This window comes from Neoarius graeffei, chromosome 16, assembly GCF_027579695.1.
Source record: "Neoarius graeffei isolate fNeoGra1 chromosome 16, fNeoGra1.pri, whole genome shotgun sequence".
NCBI lineage: Eukaryota > Metazoa > Chordata > Actinopteri > Siluriformes > Ariidae > Neoarius > Neoarius graeffei.
Window position 1 is genome coordinate 55791963 of NC_083584.1, and position 18693 is coordinate 55810655.

Genomic DNA, 18693 nt, shown 5'->3' on the forward strand with positions numbered 1-18693 from the left:
TCAAGGCATTACTTTTATGTCACACACCTTATGCGAATTGTATGAATTATTGGGGATTACAGGGTCTTGCAAAAGTATTCATCCCCATTGGTGTTTGACTTGTTTTGTTGCATTACAAGCTGAAATTGAAATGGATTTTTGGGGAGTTAGCACCATTTGATTTACAGAACATGCCTACAACTTTAAAGGTGAAAATTGTTGTTTTATTGTGACACAAACAAATATTAAGATAAAAAAACATGAATCTGGAGTGTGCATAGGTATTCACCCCTTCATATGAAACCCCTTAAATAAGAGCTGTTCCAACCAATTCACTTCACAAGTCACATAATTAGTTGATTAAGATCCACCTGTGTGCAATCAAAGTCACATGATCTGTCACATGATGTCTGTATAACTCAACCTGTTCTGGAAGGACTCTGACTCTGCACCACTATTAAGCAAGCAACATGAAAACCAAGGAGCACTCCAAACAGGTCAGAGACAAAGTTGTGGAGAAGTATAGATCAGGGTTGGGTCATAAAAAAATATCCCAAACTTTGAATTTCCCAGGGAACACCATTAAATCCATTATCACAAAATGGAAAAAAAAATGTAACCACTACAAATCTGAAGGCCACCCATAAAAATTCACAGACCAGGCAAGGAGGGCATTAATCAGAGATGCAACAAAGACACCAAAGATGACACTGAAGGAACTGCAAAGATCCACAGTGGAGATGGGAGTATCTGTCCACAGGACCACTTTAAACCGTACATTTCACAGAGCAGGGCTTTATGGAAGGGAAACATTTAAATGTCTTGGAATGGCCTAATCAAAGCACAGACTTCAATCCAATTGAGAATCTGTGGCATAACTTGAAGATTGCTGTACAGCAACACAACCCATCTAACTTGAAGGAGTTGGAGCAGTTTTGCCTTGAGGAATGGGCAAAAATCCTATTGGCTAGATGTGCTAAGCTAATAGAGACATACCCCAAAATACTTGCAGCTGTAATTGCAGCAAAAGTTGGCTCTACAAAGTATTGACTTTGGGGAGGTGAATACCTATGCACACTCTAGATTGCTGAGTTTTTTTTTTCATCTTAATTATTGTTTGTGTCACAATAAGACAACAATTTTCACCTTTAAAGTGGTAGGCATGTTGTGTAAATCAAATGGTGCTAACCCCCTAAAAATCCCTTTCAATTCCAGCTTGTAATGCGACAAAACAGGACAAGCACCAAAGGGGATGAATACTTTTGCAAAAGGGCAGAGCCTTTCCTTACAAAGCCCCACAGTTCTAGAACAGCCTTCCAAGTAGTATTCAGGACTCAGACACAGTCTCAGTGTATAAGTCTAGGCTGAAAACATATCTTTTTTTTTGTCAAGCATTTTGTCAATAGTTTTTGATTAGGTAAAGGAGCAGATCTGGAGGGTCCTCACACATAGTCTTTTGGTAAACTGGGATGTATGGATGCTGTCCCCCCCCTCATTCTTTCAGATTTGTTGACAGTGTAGTGGCTGGCTGCTTTATGTCCCAGGGCTCCCTCATGACAGTGTTACTTTCTCGCCCTCCCTTTTTAGTCATGCTGTCATAGCTAGTCTTGCCAGAGTCCCTGCTTGCACTCAGTGCAAAATATATACTGTTCTTCCTCATTAGGTGACATTGGGCATGCCTAACAACCTGTGTGTTCTCTCTTCCCTCTGTCTGTCCCTTTCTGTTGAGTTACATCTCAATTCTGAGACACCAGTGATGCTGACCTCTGCTGCTCCTCAGACTCGCCTGATCCATCCTGATGATTCCCTATGTTTGGCTGGGGTCTCATCACATTGCTCCTGTGGAGGATGGCCTCATATGGACAGTTAAAAGTCGCACTTGGAACATGGCTCTGGACGCTTACAGTAATGCATCTATGGCTGAGGACTACAGTTGACTTGCTAAATTTAAGACTGCAGTTGTCATGAACAGTTTTGAATTCAAGTTTCCATCAATGCACAGTTTATAACTTCAACAAAACAGACTTCATGTTAAAAAAAAAAATCATGATTTTCCTGGTTACACAGTTTTACTTTGTGACTGTATAAGACACAGTTATAAAAGAGAACTATTTATAATCATGCTATCTGTTGTCACCCAAATGAAGATGGGTTCCTTTTTTAGTCTGGTTCCTCTCAAGGTTTCTTCTTTGTGTCATCTGAGGGAGTTTTTCCTTGCCACCATTGCCACAGGCTTGCTCATTGGGGATACAGTGGCATGCAAAAGTTTGGGCACCCTTACTGAAAATGTCTCTTACTGTGAATATTTAAATGAGCAGAAGATGAACTGATCACCAAAAGGCATAAAGGTAAAGACAGCACATTTCTTTTCAGCGTTTTCTGCTAGATTTGTGTATTATTTTTGTTTTGTACAATTGGAGAGTGAAAAAAGGAACACCACGTGAAAGTTTGGGCACCCCAATACATTTGAGTTCTCAGGTAACTTTTACCAAGGTTCCAGACCTTGATTAGCTTATTGAGCTGTGGCTTGTTCAAATTCGTCGTTAGGAAAGGTCAGATGATGCAGATTTCAAAGCTGTATAAATTCTCTGACTCCTCAAACTTGTCCCTAAAATCAACAGCCATGGGCTCCTCTAATCAACTCCCTCGCATTCTGAATAATAGAATAATTGATGCTCACAAAACAGGAGAAGGCTACAAGAACATAGCAAAGTGTTTTCAGGTAGCTGTTTCCTCAGATTGTAATGTTTATTAAGAAATGGCAGTTAACAGAAACAGTGGAGATCAAGGTGAGGTCTGGAAGATGAAGAAAACTTTCTGAAAGAACTGCTCATTGGATTGCTAGAAAGGCAAATAAAAACCCTTGTTTGACTGCAGAAGACCTTCAGGAAGATTTAGCAGACCCTGGAGTGGTGGTGCACTGTTCTACTAGGCAGTGACAAATATGACTTTCATGGAAGAGTCATCAGAAGAAAACCTTTCCTGTGTCCTAGCCACAAAATTCAGTGTCTGAAGTTTGCAAATGAACATCAAAATAGAACTTTTTGGCCCCAATGTGCAAAGGTATGTTTGGAGAAAAAAGGGTGCCAAATTCCAGGAAAAGAACACCTCTCCAACTCTGAAGCATGGGTGTGGATTGATCATGCTTTGGGGTTGTGTTGCAGCCAGTGGCACAGGGCACATTTCAATGATCGAGGGAAGCATTGATTTGAATAAATACCAGCAAATTCTGGAAGCAAACATCACACCATCTGTAAAAAAGTTGAAGTTAAAAAGAGGATGGGTCCTTCAATAAGACGATGATCCAAAACACACCTCAAAATCTACAATGGAATACCTCAAGAGGCACAAGCTGAAGGTTTTGCCATGGCCCTCACAGTCCCCTGACCTAAACATCATTGAAAATCTGTGGATAGATCTCAAAAGAGCAGTGCATGCAAGACAGCCCAAGAAACTTGTAGAACTGGAAGCCTTTTGCAAGGACGAATGTGTGAAAATCCCCCAGGGATTATTAGCTGGCTACAAAAAGTGTTTACAAGCTGTGATACTTGCCAAAGGGGGTGTTACTAGGTACTAACCATGCAGGGTGCCCAAACTTTTGCTTTGGGCCCTTTTTCTTTTTTGTCATTTTGAAAATGTAAAAGATGAAAATTAAAAAAAAAATTGTTTTTGCTTAAAATATAAAGGGAATGAGTCATCTTTAACTTCATGCCTTTTGGAGATCATTTCATCTTCAACTTGCTTACTGTAACTGTTCACAGTAACAGCAATTTTGACTGGGGTGCCCAAACTTTTGCATACCACTGTAAATTAGGGATAAAATTAGCTCATGTTTAAAGTCTTTAATTTTCAGTAAATCTGCTTTGTGACAATATCTATTGTTAAGAGCGCTATACACATAAACTTGATTTGACTTGACTTTCTGCACATATTAAAATTGCATGGTTCCATTGTAAAAGAGTCTGGGTGCTAAACTGGCCTGCCTGCAATCAAGACCTGTCTCCCATTTAAAACATTTCACGCATTATGAAGCACAAAATATGATGAAGGAGACCCTGAACTCTTGAGCAACTGAAATTGTATATCAGACAAAAGTGGGACAACATTTCTCTTTCAAAACTACAACAATTGATCTCCTCAGTTCCCCAATATTTACAGAGTGTTGTTAAAAGTAGATATGATGCAACACAGTAGTAAACATGCCTCTGTCCCGACTATTTTGAAATGTGTTGTTGACATCAAATTAAAAATGAGCATACATTTTTCAAAAAACAACAACATTTCTCAGTTTCAACATTTGATATGTTGTCTTTGTACTACTTTCAATGAAATACAGGGTTTCCATGATTTGCAAATTATTGCATTCTGTTTTTATTTACAGTTTACACAGTGCTCCAACTTTTTTGGAATTGGGGTTGTATTCCAAGCAATCATTTGTGGTATTTTCTTATGGAAAAAAGCTTAGGACTGAACACTAACATCAAGTAGCCTGTTTTATTGTATGTTGGGTTATAAGCAGGCTAAGACACTGATATCAAAGTATGCTTCATGCTTGTAGAGGGGTCTGTCCATGCAGCAGATCGTGAGCAAGAAGATGTGAGAGAGGATGATGGAAATGAAGAGAGCAAGGGAAGTTAATGTTCCTGTGAGGGTGTTGAGAAAAATGAGGAGAGGACATAAGAGAAAGGGGGGAAGTGAGGGCAATGCAGAAAAGTACTTGCCAGAGGACCCAGTACTATGGCTAGAGAGGCTAACCAACTAAACAGAAATAACCAAAATGGCACCCAAAGATATGGTTGGCAAACCATTCCCAAATTATCTTCAGTATATAAAGTCAGTCAATGGGCATGAGAGAAGGAAAAGGGATTGGCTTATTTATTGTGAGCTTGCCAAGGCTCTCTACTCTCTATTTAACACAGGATTTACTGGTTAATACTTGTCCATCACATGTGACGTCGAATGACTCAGTATTGTTGGATCAAAAAGACGACTCAACAATATTGAGTCATTCGACGTCACATGTGATGGACAAGTATTAACCAGTAAATCCTGTGTTAAATACTTAGGCGTTACACTTGATCAGTCCATCACGGGTAGTTCTATAGCTGAGAGTGTCATCAAAAAGAGTAACGCAAAACTAAAATTCTTGTATCGTCAGACTAGACATCTGGACGTCAAAACCAAAAAACTCCTTACCTCAACACTCATTCAATGTCATTTTGACTATGCCAGCGCTTCCTGGTATTCTGGCTTAACCAAGAAGCTACAAACCCGTCTGCAAACCACTCAGAACAAAATAGTTCGATATATTCTCAACCTTACCCCTCGTACACACATCGGGGTAACTGAGTTAAGACAGGTCAATATGTTGCCAGTGGATGTCCGTGTTCAACAACTTAAACTCCACCACATGCATAACATTATTCACGGCAACGCTCCACAATATCTCAAACAATCTTTTACACTTAACAATTTCCGTTACAATACCCGTTCGGGCCCCTTCTCCCTTCTTGTCCCCAGTGTTAGATCTTTTGGACAGTCATCTTTCCAATTCACTGGTTCTGTTTTATGGAACAACCTCCCTGCCCATATTAAGTCTCATTCCAACAAATTTAGTTTTAAAAAGGAAGTAAAAAAGTATTTAGTCACTTGTTTACACAATCAAGGATCAAATCCTTTCTTCTATACATAGTATTTTAATTTTTTTTTAAATAAATTTTTATACATACTCAGTATTAATTAACTTAACATGTATATGTGATAATTATATGTGATTAATGTATAACTAGTATTTACCTGCCATCATGTCATTACTCATATGGACCGCAATGGAAATAAGTTTTAAACTTTCTTGCGTTATCCATGTACAACTAGTGTATATTTTCCATATTGTATTTATTATATTATGTATATACATTGGTTTACTAAATAAACAAAAAAAATACTGTATTAGAGAGCCTTTTGTTGTCTCATGAGCAGACAGAACCAGCCCAAAGTGCCCTGAACAACAAGGATGGACTTAAGTTGGAGAAAATTAAATTGCTAAAAATGTACAGAAAGTGGTGAGATATCAAACTATGCAGTCATAAGCACATATCACAAATTATGACTTGTTTAAATGTGGTATGAACTATGAACACTAGAATACCCTAATGCTCACTACAGATTGGCACAGTTGTTGACTCAATAATAATAATAATCTCATCTCATTATCTCTAGCCGCTTTATCCTTCTACAGGGTCACAGGCAAGCTGGAGTCTATCCCAGCTGACTACGGGCGAAAGGCGGGGTACACCCTGGACAAGTCGCCAGGTCATCACAGGGCTGACACATAGACACAGCCCCGATAGCAGAGGGTCGTTGAAACGACGTAGAGTTTTGGTCAGAATGGTCGGTTTCCGTCGTACGTCAGAAAATCAACGTTGAAACGGCGCCGTGAAACGTCGATTTCTCCGCCGTCTGAGAGGGTCGATTTATCACCGTTGAATCAACGTGGGTAAAGGTTGATCTGTCGACCGTCAGAGAAGGTTGAATATACGACGTTGAACCATCGTCACTTTTGCCGGCCAGTTTTCAACATTGGTAGGATGAGCAAATTCTGGCCCGTAGCCAGGGGGGATCGGAGGGTTCGTTCGATCCCCCCCCCGACACCGCGCCCCGGACACACACGCCTCAAGATTACTCAAGATTTATTCATTTGTTCATGTCCGATGAATATACATTGATTCACATTTAAATTTACAATATCAAATCCAGACTAATCAAAAAAGAAAAGTAGACTAAGTGAGGACGAGTTAGAAAAACGGGTTCATTTCTCCTATGTTTATGTTTACACGTTTTGTTCAGACTGCTTTACACCCCAATCCAGTGGGTGGCGGTAATGCCCCCATTAGACCCCTTTCACTGACGTCACCCGAAACCGGAAGTAAACAAACCCTGCGCCACATTGGAAGACCAACAAACTCGTGATTTGGGGGAAATAACGGCAGCGCGCGGTATGTGAACCCACGAGGCACTTGGTTCATCATAAACCTACAATGGTAAACTTTTGTGCTGTGTTAGGGTTCTAACAAAGCTGATGGGAAAGGTGAAAAGAAGTCTTTCTACAGAATACCAGCTGTGATTGAGACAACAAGCAAACCAAGGAGCTTTCTGCCAGGAGACAGAGAGAGGATTTAGCTGCTTTATGCAGAGCGGATCTGAATACTTCAAGTCTATTTTGTTACTGGTAAGTCACTAGGCTAGAGTGTTGTAGAACATTTTTTTAAATGTTTACTGAATAAAAACATCCTTAATTTTATCAAATATTCTCTACTCTATATTTCATTTCTTTCTTTTGTTTTAATTTTCCTCCCTCCATCCCTCTTTGGATTTTAAATATAGTTTTTCCCCATGTCCAAATAATGAGGTAGGGTGGCATTTAGAAACCCATAGCCTACTGCTGACTTTCTTTATCAATGCTGCATCAAATTAATTTTGGTTATGTTTTTCTGTTTCCATGTACAGGTCTGCGCCGCAGGAGGAATAGGCCACAATTATAAATAAATCATAAAATGTTTCTAAGAACTTGTTCAAGTGTGTTCTGTTCCTTATAAATGTTAAAAGTTATGCCTCATTAGATAGCTTGACAAACATTAGGAGAGGTGCATTGTTGCATGCATTTTTATATCCTGTTGTACATTAAACAGGACGTAGCCTACGCACATTGATATAAATTAAGTTTCACTTTCATGGTTGAAGTATGCATGTGTGTGTTCATCCTAGGCAAGAGCCCCGATGCTTTATTGTTAGCTAGTTTAATTTAGCCTGTTTTGCTTAATTTGTAGCCTTCCTGTTGTACATAAAACAGGAAGTAAAGTTGGATGAATCATCGCCGAAAATTCAACTATAAATCGACCGAAATCCGTAGTTGAATAAAGGGTGAAAGGGGGTCTATTCTCTGTCGACCACCAGCCACTTTTCAACGGAAACTCGTATGAGCAAAGCGGTGTTGAATCAACGTCGGTGATCGACGGTGATTCGACGGCGTATAGGTCGAAGAACATGCCGATGATTCCACGTCGAATCAACGACCCTCTGCTATCTGGGAGACAACCATTCACACTCACACCTACGGTCAATTTAGAGTCACCAGTTAACCTAACCTGCATGTCTTTGGACTGTGGGGGAAACCGGAGCACCCGGAGGAAACCCACGCGGACACGGGGAGAACATGCAAACTCCACACAGAAAGGCCCTCGCCGGCCCCGGGGCTCGAACCCAGGACCTTCTTGCTGTGAGGCGACAGCGCTAACCACTACACCACCGTGCCGCCCAATAATAATAATAATTATTATTATTATTTTATTCAAAGGATGTGTGAGAGACATGGATTGAGAGGACAGGGCCCCCCAGAGACTGCTTATGTTTAGGGCCCAGAGTTTTTTTTTTTTTTTTGCTGCACCCCTGCTCAGCTGATTCATTCTCATCATGAAACTTTTATCATTACAGTTCTTACCATGGGCGTCGCTACCATTGAATGTGAAGGGGACGTGTCCCCTCACATTTCATAATTCTTCGTTTGGACCCCCCCATTTAACATAAAATATGAGTTCACCCAGCGCCGTTTCTATTGCTTCGTGAAAGAATCCATTCCACTTGATCGATAAGAGAAAACACAGAGCACTGAAAATCCACTCCAGGTTTTCCGGGCGTTCCCTACAACAACTCACCGCGCGCGAGTGAAGTGAATCAAAGCGCGAGCACAGAAATGTTGGTGCAGCTGCTGGAAAGTGGAGGAGGTGACGTCATCCCCATTGCAACCTCACAATGTCTAGCTTTTGCTAAAACCTTATTCTTTTGTTATCTGCCCTCAAAATTAACCCTAGGACACGTTAAATTAATATTCAACTAAACAGTGAAATAAGCTTAGCCTAATGGGGTATTCTTGGTTGATGATGAATTGTTTGCAGTATTTGCTCCTCCCCAGACACAATGGACATAAGGACATTCTTTACAAAGAAGCGGAAAGTCAGTCAAAATTTCCCCACAGGACAGGGTTTTTTTGTCCCAATGGAAATGTTAGTGCAGTTAGCTGGGTAGTCAATGTTAGGAGATGTATCAGCTAGCTTAACGTTAGCTATCATTTAATTCAAACCCAGTAGGCCTGCCTTACTGTAATGCCAAGAATGAGGTCAAGTCTGCTCTGATGATATTTATTGATTCCTTGTTTTGTCTGGTCTTTGGCAGTTTTCTGGAAAGTAAGATGGGAAATCAGTGTATGGGGAAGGAATAGTAGAAAGGAAAGTGATGGAGAGAGATGGATGTTATTCCAGGTGGATTGTGAAGGAAAGGGGGATAAAAGTTATGAAGTGGTAGAAATTGTGGTGGCACCAATATAAGAAGGAGTTATATCTATAAATCTATTTGTTATACTAATCTGTAAATGCTACTGTAGTACCACCATTGCATGTAGGTTGACAAAACTGCACTTGTTCATTGTGTGAAGTTATCTTTTATGTGTCATTGCTTGACCCAGTGTAATTTTGTGTTATGAAGACTGCATGATGCCATGCCATTTTTGTTATATCACTAAATCGGAAAAAAGTAAAATGCACCCACTAAAGTCACTGTTGGTGGTGAACAAAATTGCACCTGTTCATTGTGTGAAGTTATTTTTTATGTGTCACCGTTGCTTGACACAGTGTGATTTTGTGTTATGAAGTTTGCATGATGCCATGTCATGCCTGGTCATTGTGTGAAATTATGAATATTCTTATTTTTAAACATACAGTTGAGTGTCACTATTGCTTGGCCCAGTGGCATGTTGTGTTACATCTAAAACTAAATAGAAAACACAAAATAAAAAGTAAAATGCACTCATAAAGTCATTGTTGGTGATAAATTGTTTCACATTCATCTCATTATCTTAGGCGTAGCGGTGGGTTTAAAAACAGGCTGATGAATATATGGACTAGTTGAATGAGGACTTATTGTTGAGTCTCTAAAATAGTCATTGAATTAAGTGACTTTTGTAGGTAAAATTAGGTGTTTAACAACCTGTTAAAAATACACCAGAATGCAGGAAATGGCATCTAATTAATTAAAAATTTTCTGGCGGAGGACCCCCCGCCAGTGTGTCCCCCCCCACATTAAAAATGCTTCTGACGCCCCTGGTTCTTACGCTGTTTTTGCTAGAGAACTTGTGAAGGGTGTCTGTGGCAGCGGGGGTATGATCAAGCATTGATTTGTGAATGGGGGAGGGCAGGAAAGGTGAGTGGCAAAGTGATCACACCTGTGTGTGTGTGTGTGTCTGTTGCAGTGATGACAGAGCAGAGAAAAGGAGGGAGAGAGCAAAGAGGTGCTGTCTCCCAACCAGAGTGTGTGCGCACGCGCGCACGATAAAGACATAACGTTAAGCCGAAAAGCCAAATTGACAATAACAAGACCGTGTTTAACATTATTTCCTGCCTGTCTGTGCTTCAGTGTTCCACCCACCCCAGGGACATATTACAGTGTCTTTGATGAATTGTGTTGCAAATGTTACTTTTTGACTTGTAATTTTGACAGATCTGGGTCTGTTTATCCTGTGTTCTGTTTAATTAGTGAGCTAACATAGTCCAGCTCATGGCTAATAGGTGTACTTGGTGGGTTCTGTACTTTATGCAGTAGAAACTCAGTTGTGTCTATTTTAGATCTATTTTAGCTGGCATACTAAGACCTGCCAGTGGATAATGTGATAATGTGTTTTTGATGTGCTTCTGATGTGCTTCTGGCGGCACGGTGGTGTAGTGGTTAGCGCTGTCGCCTCACAGCAAGAAGGTCCTGGGTTCGAGCCCCGGGGCCGGCGAGGGCCTTTCTGTGTGGAGTTTGCATGTTCTCCCCGTGTCTGCGTGGGTTTCCTCCGGGTGCTCCGGTTTCCCCCACAGTCCAAAGACATGCAGGTTAGGTTAACTGGTGACTCTAAATTGACCGTAGGTGCGAGTGTGAATGGTTGTGTCTATGTGTCAGCCCTGTGATGACCTGGCGACTTGTCCAGGGTGTACCCCGCCTTTTGCCCGTAGTCAGCTGGGATAGGCTCCAGCTTGCCTGCGACCCTGTAGAAGGATAAAGCGGCTAGAGATAATGAATGAATGAATGATGTGCTTCTATGTGCTTTATGCATTTAAATCTCAGTTATATTGGCTGAGGGTTCTAGGATTTTGGTGCCTTTTTGAATGTCTATTTCTTCTGCCTTTATTTTCTGATCTCTTCTAGCTAGCATGCTAAAATTAGTGGCACCATTAGTGGCTAATGGCCCATATTCAGTATTTCTCTATAATTTATGTATTTCAAACATAGTTAGATTGGGTGAGTTAGTTAATTGATAAAAACTAAGAAGCTTTTATTTTGAGAACACTTCTGACAAGAGCAGCAGATAATTATATCCTCAGAGTCACACATACTTTGGGCACATTGTAAACCAATATGATACCCTGGTGTCATTGCTATTTAGGCATCCAATTTAGTCCCTAGAATTCTGTTTGGGATGCATCCTTGGAATCTCACTGATGATCTATGTTTTTAATTGATACTTGACCGCTTAATCTGCAGGGTGGAGAAGGATACAATGTAATTCACATTACAAAATGTTCCACAAGTAGCTCATAATAGCAATTTTTTTAAAAATCAGAAATGTCAAAATTCCAAAATCTTACATTAAGATCTTCAAGTTAAATTGGTACAACCAGCTGATACCCCATGGTGTTTATTGTACCATATTCTATCCAGGATGGCATGGTGGTGTAGTGATTAGCACTATTGCCTCACAGCGAGAAGGTTCTGAGTTTAAGCCCAGTGGCCGATGGGGGCCTTTCTGTGTGGAGTTTACATGTTCTCCCTGTGTCTGCATGGGTTTCCTTCGGGTGCTCCGGTTTCCCCCACAGTCCAAAGACATGCAGGATAGGTTAATTTGTGGCTCTAAATTGACTGTAGGTGTGAATTTGTGAGTGAATGGTTGTTTGTCTCTATGTGTCAGCCCTGTGATGATCTGGTGACTTGTCCAGGATGTACCCCACCTCTCGCCCATAGTCAGCTGGGATAGGCTCCAGCTTGCCCACGACCCTACACAGGATAAGGGGTTACGGATAATGGATGTATGGATGAATATTCTATCCAACAGCCATTTTAATCAGATGATGAGTATTTCATACCAACCTCCAGCAATGTTAACTCTACAATTTCACAACAAAGGCTAACATCTGATTGGGCATCTGACACACATGTCAGTGTCCTTGTACTAAGCATGTACACTAACAAATTGCTCTTTTACAAGGCTAAACCATCATGTGCAAATGAGTGAAAGATACACAAGACATCTGAAACTAAGGGTAGGGATAAATGAATCAGTGTCACTCAGGCACATTTGACCTACACTCTCTGTCCCCATGCATATACAGTATGTAGATCAATTAACACTACAGAAGTAGTGTAAGACTGTTTCTCAATAGAAATGCTTAGTCCCTAATGGACAGACAGGAGCCTTCAAAGCATTTTACAACTGACATGATATGGAGGGAAATACAAAATGTTTAATTACTGTGTCTCACAATCCAGCCACTGGGGGTGCATAAGCGTACTCTTGGTGCTGGTCCCAAGCCCGGATAAATTGGAGAGTGTTGCATCAGGAGGGGCATCCGGCGTAAAACTGTGCCAAATCTAACATGCGGATTGAAAAGAGAAATGCCATACTGGATCAGTTGGGGCCCAGGTTAACAACGACCACCTCCGGTACTGTTGGTCAACAGGGTGCCGGTGGAAAGTATGCTACTGTTACGTCAAAATGGAGAAGGAGAAAGAGAGGGGGAGGCATGTTAGGAGAGAGTGTGAAAGATGGAAGGGAAGGAGCTTAGGTAGGAATACTGAATGTGGGAACGTTGACTGGCAGAGCGAGAGAATTAGCAGGTATGATGGAAAGAAGGAAGTTGGACATTTTCTGTGTGCAGGAGATGAGGTGGAAAGGAAGCAAGGCCAAGAACATTGGAGATGGATGCAAGTTGTTTTATTATGGAGTTGATGGAAAGAGAAATGGTGTTGGTATTGTTTTGAAGGGAAAGTTGGTCAACAGTGTGATTGATGTGAAGAGGATGTCAGTTAGAGTGATAGGCATGAAGTTGGAAATTCAAGGAGTGGCAATCAATGTTGTGTGTGCATATGCTCCACAGTGAGAATGAAGAGAAAGAGTCTTTCTGGGAAAAGATGGATGAGGTGGTAGAAAGTATATCGATGGAGGAGCGTGTGCTGATAGGAGCAGATTTCAACGGACATGTTGGCGAGGGAAACAGAGGAGATGAGGACGTGATGGGCAGATATGGTGTAAGAGAGAGAAATGTGGAAGGGCAAATGGTGGTTGATTTTTCAAAGAGGATGAATTTGGCAATAGTCAGTACATACTTTGAGAAGAAAGAGCAGTACAGGGTGACATTTAAGAGTGGAGGAAGATCTACACAGGTGGACTACATACTCTGCAGAAGGGGTAACCTGAAGGAGATTGGAGACTGTAAAGTGATGGCAGGGGAGAGTGTAGCCAGACATCGAGTGGTAGTGTGCAGGATGAGCTTGAAAGTGAAAAAGAGGAAGCGTGAAATAGTGGAGCTGAAGATTAAGTGGTGGAAACTAAAAGAGGTGGAACATCAGAAGGAGTTTAGGGAAGAAATGAGATGAGCATTGAGTGGTAATGGAAGTCTGCCAGAAGATTAGGATACTACTGCTATACTAGTAAGAGAAGCAGCAAGGAAAGTGCTAGGGTGGTCATTGGGAAGGAGAAAGGAAGATAAGGAGACATGGTGGTGGAACAAAGAAGTGCAGGAAATTATAAAAGCAAAGAGGCTAGCAAAGAAGAATTGGGATGATCAGAGAGATGAGGAAAGCAGGCAGTTATACAGAGAGACAAGACAGAAGGCAAAAAGAGCGGTAGTGAAGGTGAAAGCAGATGCATATCAGGAGTTGTATGAAAGACTGGAGACCAAAGAAGGAGAGAAAGACCTGTACAGACTAGCTAAACAGGGAAGTGAGGGATGTACAGCAGGTAAGAGTGATGAAAGATGTAAATGGAAATGTGCTGACAAACAAAGAGAGTGTATTAAGAAGGTGGAAAGAGTACTTTGAGGATTTATTAAATGAGAAGAATCCAAGAGAGAAAAGGTCAGATTCGTTGGAGACAGCAAATCAGAAAGCAGAGTTGGTTAGTAAGGATGAGGTGAGGGCAGCCATAAAAAGAATGAAGACTGGGAAAGCAGTCGGACCAGATGGTATCCCGATTGAGGCTTGGAGATGTTTGGGTGAGACGGCTGTGGAGTTCCTAATGAGATTGTTTAACAAGATCCTAGAGAATGAGAAAATGCCAAATGAATGGAGAAAGAGTTTGCAGGTCCCAATGTACAAGAATAAGGGTGATGTACAGAGCTGCAGTAATTACAGAGGGATAAAATTGATGAGCCACACCATGAAGTTATGGGAAAGTGTATTGGAGGTGAGATTGAGAAGAGAGGTAGCAATCTGTGAACAGCAGTATGGGTTTATGCCAAGGAAGAGCACGTCGGATGCAATTTTGCTTTAAGAATGTTAATGGAGAAGTACAGGGAAGGCCAGAGAAAGCTACATTGTGTTTGTAGACCTGGAGAAGGCATACGATAGAGTGCCGAGAGATGAGTTATGGTATTGTATGAGAAAGTGTGGAGTGAATGAGAAGTATATTAGAGTGATGCAAGACATGTATGAGAACAGTGAAACAGCAGTGAGGTGTGCAGTTGGAACGACTGAATGGTTCAAGGTGAAGGTGGGACTTCATCAAGGATCTGCTTTGAGTCCTTTCTTGTTTGCCATAGTAATGGATAGCTTGACGGACAAAGTGAGGCAAGAGTCACCATGGAACATGATGTTTGCGGATGATATTGTGATATGTGGTGAAAGTGGAAAGGAGGCTGAGCTGGGTTTGGAGAGATGGAGGTATGCATTGGAACAAAGATGAATGAAGGTGAGCAGTAGCAGAACAGAATACATGTGCATCAATAAGAATGGGGAGGAGAGTGTAGTGAAGATGCAAGGAGTAGACGTAAAGAAAGTTGGTGAATTCAAGTACCTGGGGTCAACTGTGCAGGAAAATGGGGGCTGTGATAGTGAGGTGAGAAAGAGAGTGCAGGCAGAGTGGAGAAGTTGGAGAAGGATTTCAGGAGTCATTTGTAATAGGAAAGTCCCAGCAAAAGTGAAAGGTAAGATGTATAAGACAGTCGAGAGACCAGCTATGATGTATGGATTGGAGACCTTACCCTTAATGAAGAGACAGGAGGCAAATTTGGAGGTGGCGAAGTTGAGGATGTTAAGGTTTGCGATGGGAGTGACGAGGTTGGACAGGATAAGGAACGAGCACATCAGAGGGACAGCACATGTGGAGAGCTTGGGAATTAAGTTAAGAGAGATGAGACTGAGATGGTATGGACACATCCTGAAAAGAGATGCAGAGCATGTTGGAAGGAAAATGTTGAGGATGGGGTTGCCAGGCACACGAAAACGAGGAAGGCCAAAGAGGAGATACATGGATGTGGTGAGAGAGGACATGAAAGTGTCAGGTGTGGTAGAGAAGGATGTGGAAGACAGGGAGTAATGGAGACGAAAGATCCACTGTGGTGACCCCTAATCAGGAGCAGCCAAAAGAAGAAGAAGAAGAAGATTTACTGTAAGTCTCATCATGTGCTACAATACTATGCATTCATTTTCTGCTAATATTTTTGTCATGTGATATTACTTGCTGTGAGTCAAGAATTGATAGTTTAAATGCATTAACATATAGAACAGGTAGACAGTCAGAAAGAGGAAGCACGAAGAAAAATAGTAGATTCACATTGAAATCATGGAAGAACATTCATGGAGAGCTGAGGTACGCCATAAAGATCTCATCTCATCTCTCTAGCCGCTTTATCCTGTTCTACAGGGTCGCAGGCAAGCTGGAGCCTATCCCAGCTGACTACGGGCGAAAAGCGGGGTACACCCTGGACAAGTCGCCAGGTCATCACAGGGCTGACACATAGACACACACAACCATTCACACTCACATTCACACCTACGGTCAATTTAGAGTCACCAGTTAACCTAACCTGCATGTCTTTGGGGGAAACCGGAGCACCCGGAGGAAACCCACACGAACACGGGGAGAACATGCAAACTCCGCACAGAAAGGCCCTCGCCGGCCACGGGGCTCGAACCCGGACCGTCTTGCTGTGAGGTGACAGCACTAACCACTACACCACCGTGCCGCCCGCCATAAAGATTGAACTCAAAAATGTTTGGACGCCATTTGTTTGTTGCTCTTTTTGTTTGCTTGTTTTCAGTTTATATTCAGTTTACTCCAGAGGGTAGGTAAGGCAGCACAGAAGATCATTGGCTGCCCTCTCCCCTCCCTGATGGACATTTACACCTCCCGCTGCCTTAGTAGAGCTAAGAACATTATCAAGGACAGCTCCCACCCTGGCTTTGATCTGTTCAACCTGTTGCCCTTAGGGAGGCGCTAAAGGTGCATCAGGACAAAGACAAACCGATTCAAAAACAGCTTCTTTCCAAAAGCCATAACTGCCCTGAACTTGGATATGCTCTGACTTTATAGTCTATTTATTTTACTATGTGACTCTCCTCGTGCAATGATTTATAATGTGCAGTACTTTATAAGGGACTCTCTCTGTGCAATACTTTTATAATGTGCAATACCTCACTCCATAATGTGAAACACAACACATTCACCTCACCTCAGGACTGTGCACCTTACATACAGCACATGCACCTCAGGACTGTGCACCTTACACACAACACATACACCTCAGGACTGTGCACCTTACACACAACACATACACCTCAGGACTGTGCACCTTACACACAGCACATACACCTCAAGTCTGTGCACCTACCTTACCTTGCAATACTTCATAAATGTGTAATATTTTATTTTATTTTATAATGTGACTCTCTTGTGCAATAATTTATAATGTGACTCTCTCTGTGCAATAATTTATATGTGTAATCACAACACATACACCTCAGGACTGTGCACCTTACCCCCCCTTACACACTCCCCCCCCCCCCCCCCCCCACACTACGCTGTTTGCACTGTTATTGGAGATGCTTTAATCTCACTGTACATGTGTATAGTGACAATAAAGGCATTCTATTCTATTCTGTTCTATATAATGCCTTTATAATATCCAAGGACACTGCTTATAGAAAGGTTCTTAGTTTTTAAGATTTTAATAATGAAGGCATTAACAATATGATATAACACATATGGAGTTATGCACAGACCTAATGTTAAAAACAAATCAAAGCTATTTTTATATTTTAAATCCATATTCATATTGAAACTTACACAGCCTTCAGGCTTTTATTAAAGTTTCCATTTAGGCTGGACATTTCTCGTCACTGCTTCTCCTATGTTCTAAATAAAAATTACTTGCTAACATGATCATAAACAACTGGTTGGATAGATCAGAAATTCTCTCACAAACACACATGTACAATCACATATTTTGTCTTAAATCTGTGGTGACTAAGTATTTGTGTATATTTTCCTGAGGAATTTGGTGTGTGCTTGGTAACAGACAGGATATTTGGGTGAGAAGGTAATATAATATTTATAATTAGTGATGTGCTAGTGGACTGCAGGAGATTGCCAAACCATGACATGAAAGGTGATGCTAGAGTGTTGCCACCTGGAAGTACTTCTCTGAGGTTAGAGGTCAAAACTATTGAACATGAGTGACAGAATCCATTCATAAACACACTGACATCAATCCTCCAGAAATGAGAGAAGCTAAATTTCAAGTTTAGAAGTTTTTGGATTCTCTCAATGCTTTCCTATTTCTATGTGTATCCAAAAGACCTCAGCTTCCAACATAAGCATCCATTTAATAGTAGACTGTTATAATGCAGAACAAATTGTTTTTCAATTTTCTCAGCACAGTACAAAATGGTCAAATTGCAGTAAGATTTCAGTGTAATTTTTTTTTTTGTTTACAGTACATTTAGTGAACAGAGTCAGCAAACTAGAAAATAAGTCACAGTGACTTGTGTTCTGTATTGTGTGGAGTTCATACACAGTGATTAGAGACAAAAGAGATGTCTGGAACTAATTTTGAAAAAATTCACATTAATTACAGACTGGAATGACTAATATTTCCTGCCAGTGTCCTTGAAAATATGGCAGTGCCATCAAGAAAATGGAGTTCACATTCACAATAATAGGAAGCATTAAAATACTTTAATATCATGCTGACCATCTTTTGCAACAATAAGAACTGATAAGAAGCCAGAGGGTTTTAAAAGCGAGAGCATTGAGTGCAACCCAAAAAGTGGTTTGTGGGATGGAAGTATAGGAGAATAGGTGTCATAAACTTGTGAAACATGTCTTTGGCCCAATCAGGAAGGGAAGGAAGGGTTCTGTAGGGCAGTCATGGAGTGCACTTGGGGTTACATTCAGGAGCTGGGCAGGAGAGCACTTCAGTCAGAAAATCCAATAAAAAAACTGGCCTTGCAATGTACAGAAATACAAACCTCATTTCCAGAAAAGTTGGGATATTTTCCAAAATGCAATATAAATAAAAATCTGTGATTTGTTAATTCACACGAACCTTTATTTAACTGACAAAAGTACAAGGAAAAGACTTTCAGTGGTTTACTGATCAACTTAATTGTATTTTGTAAAGAAAATTAGAA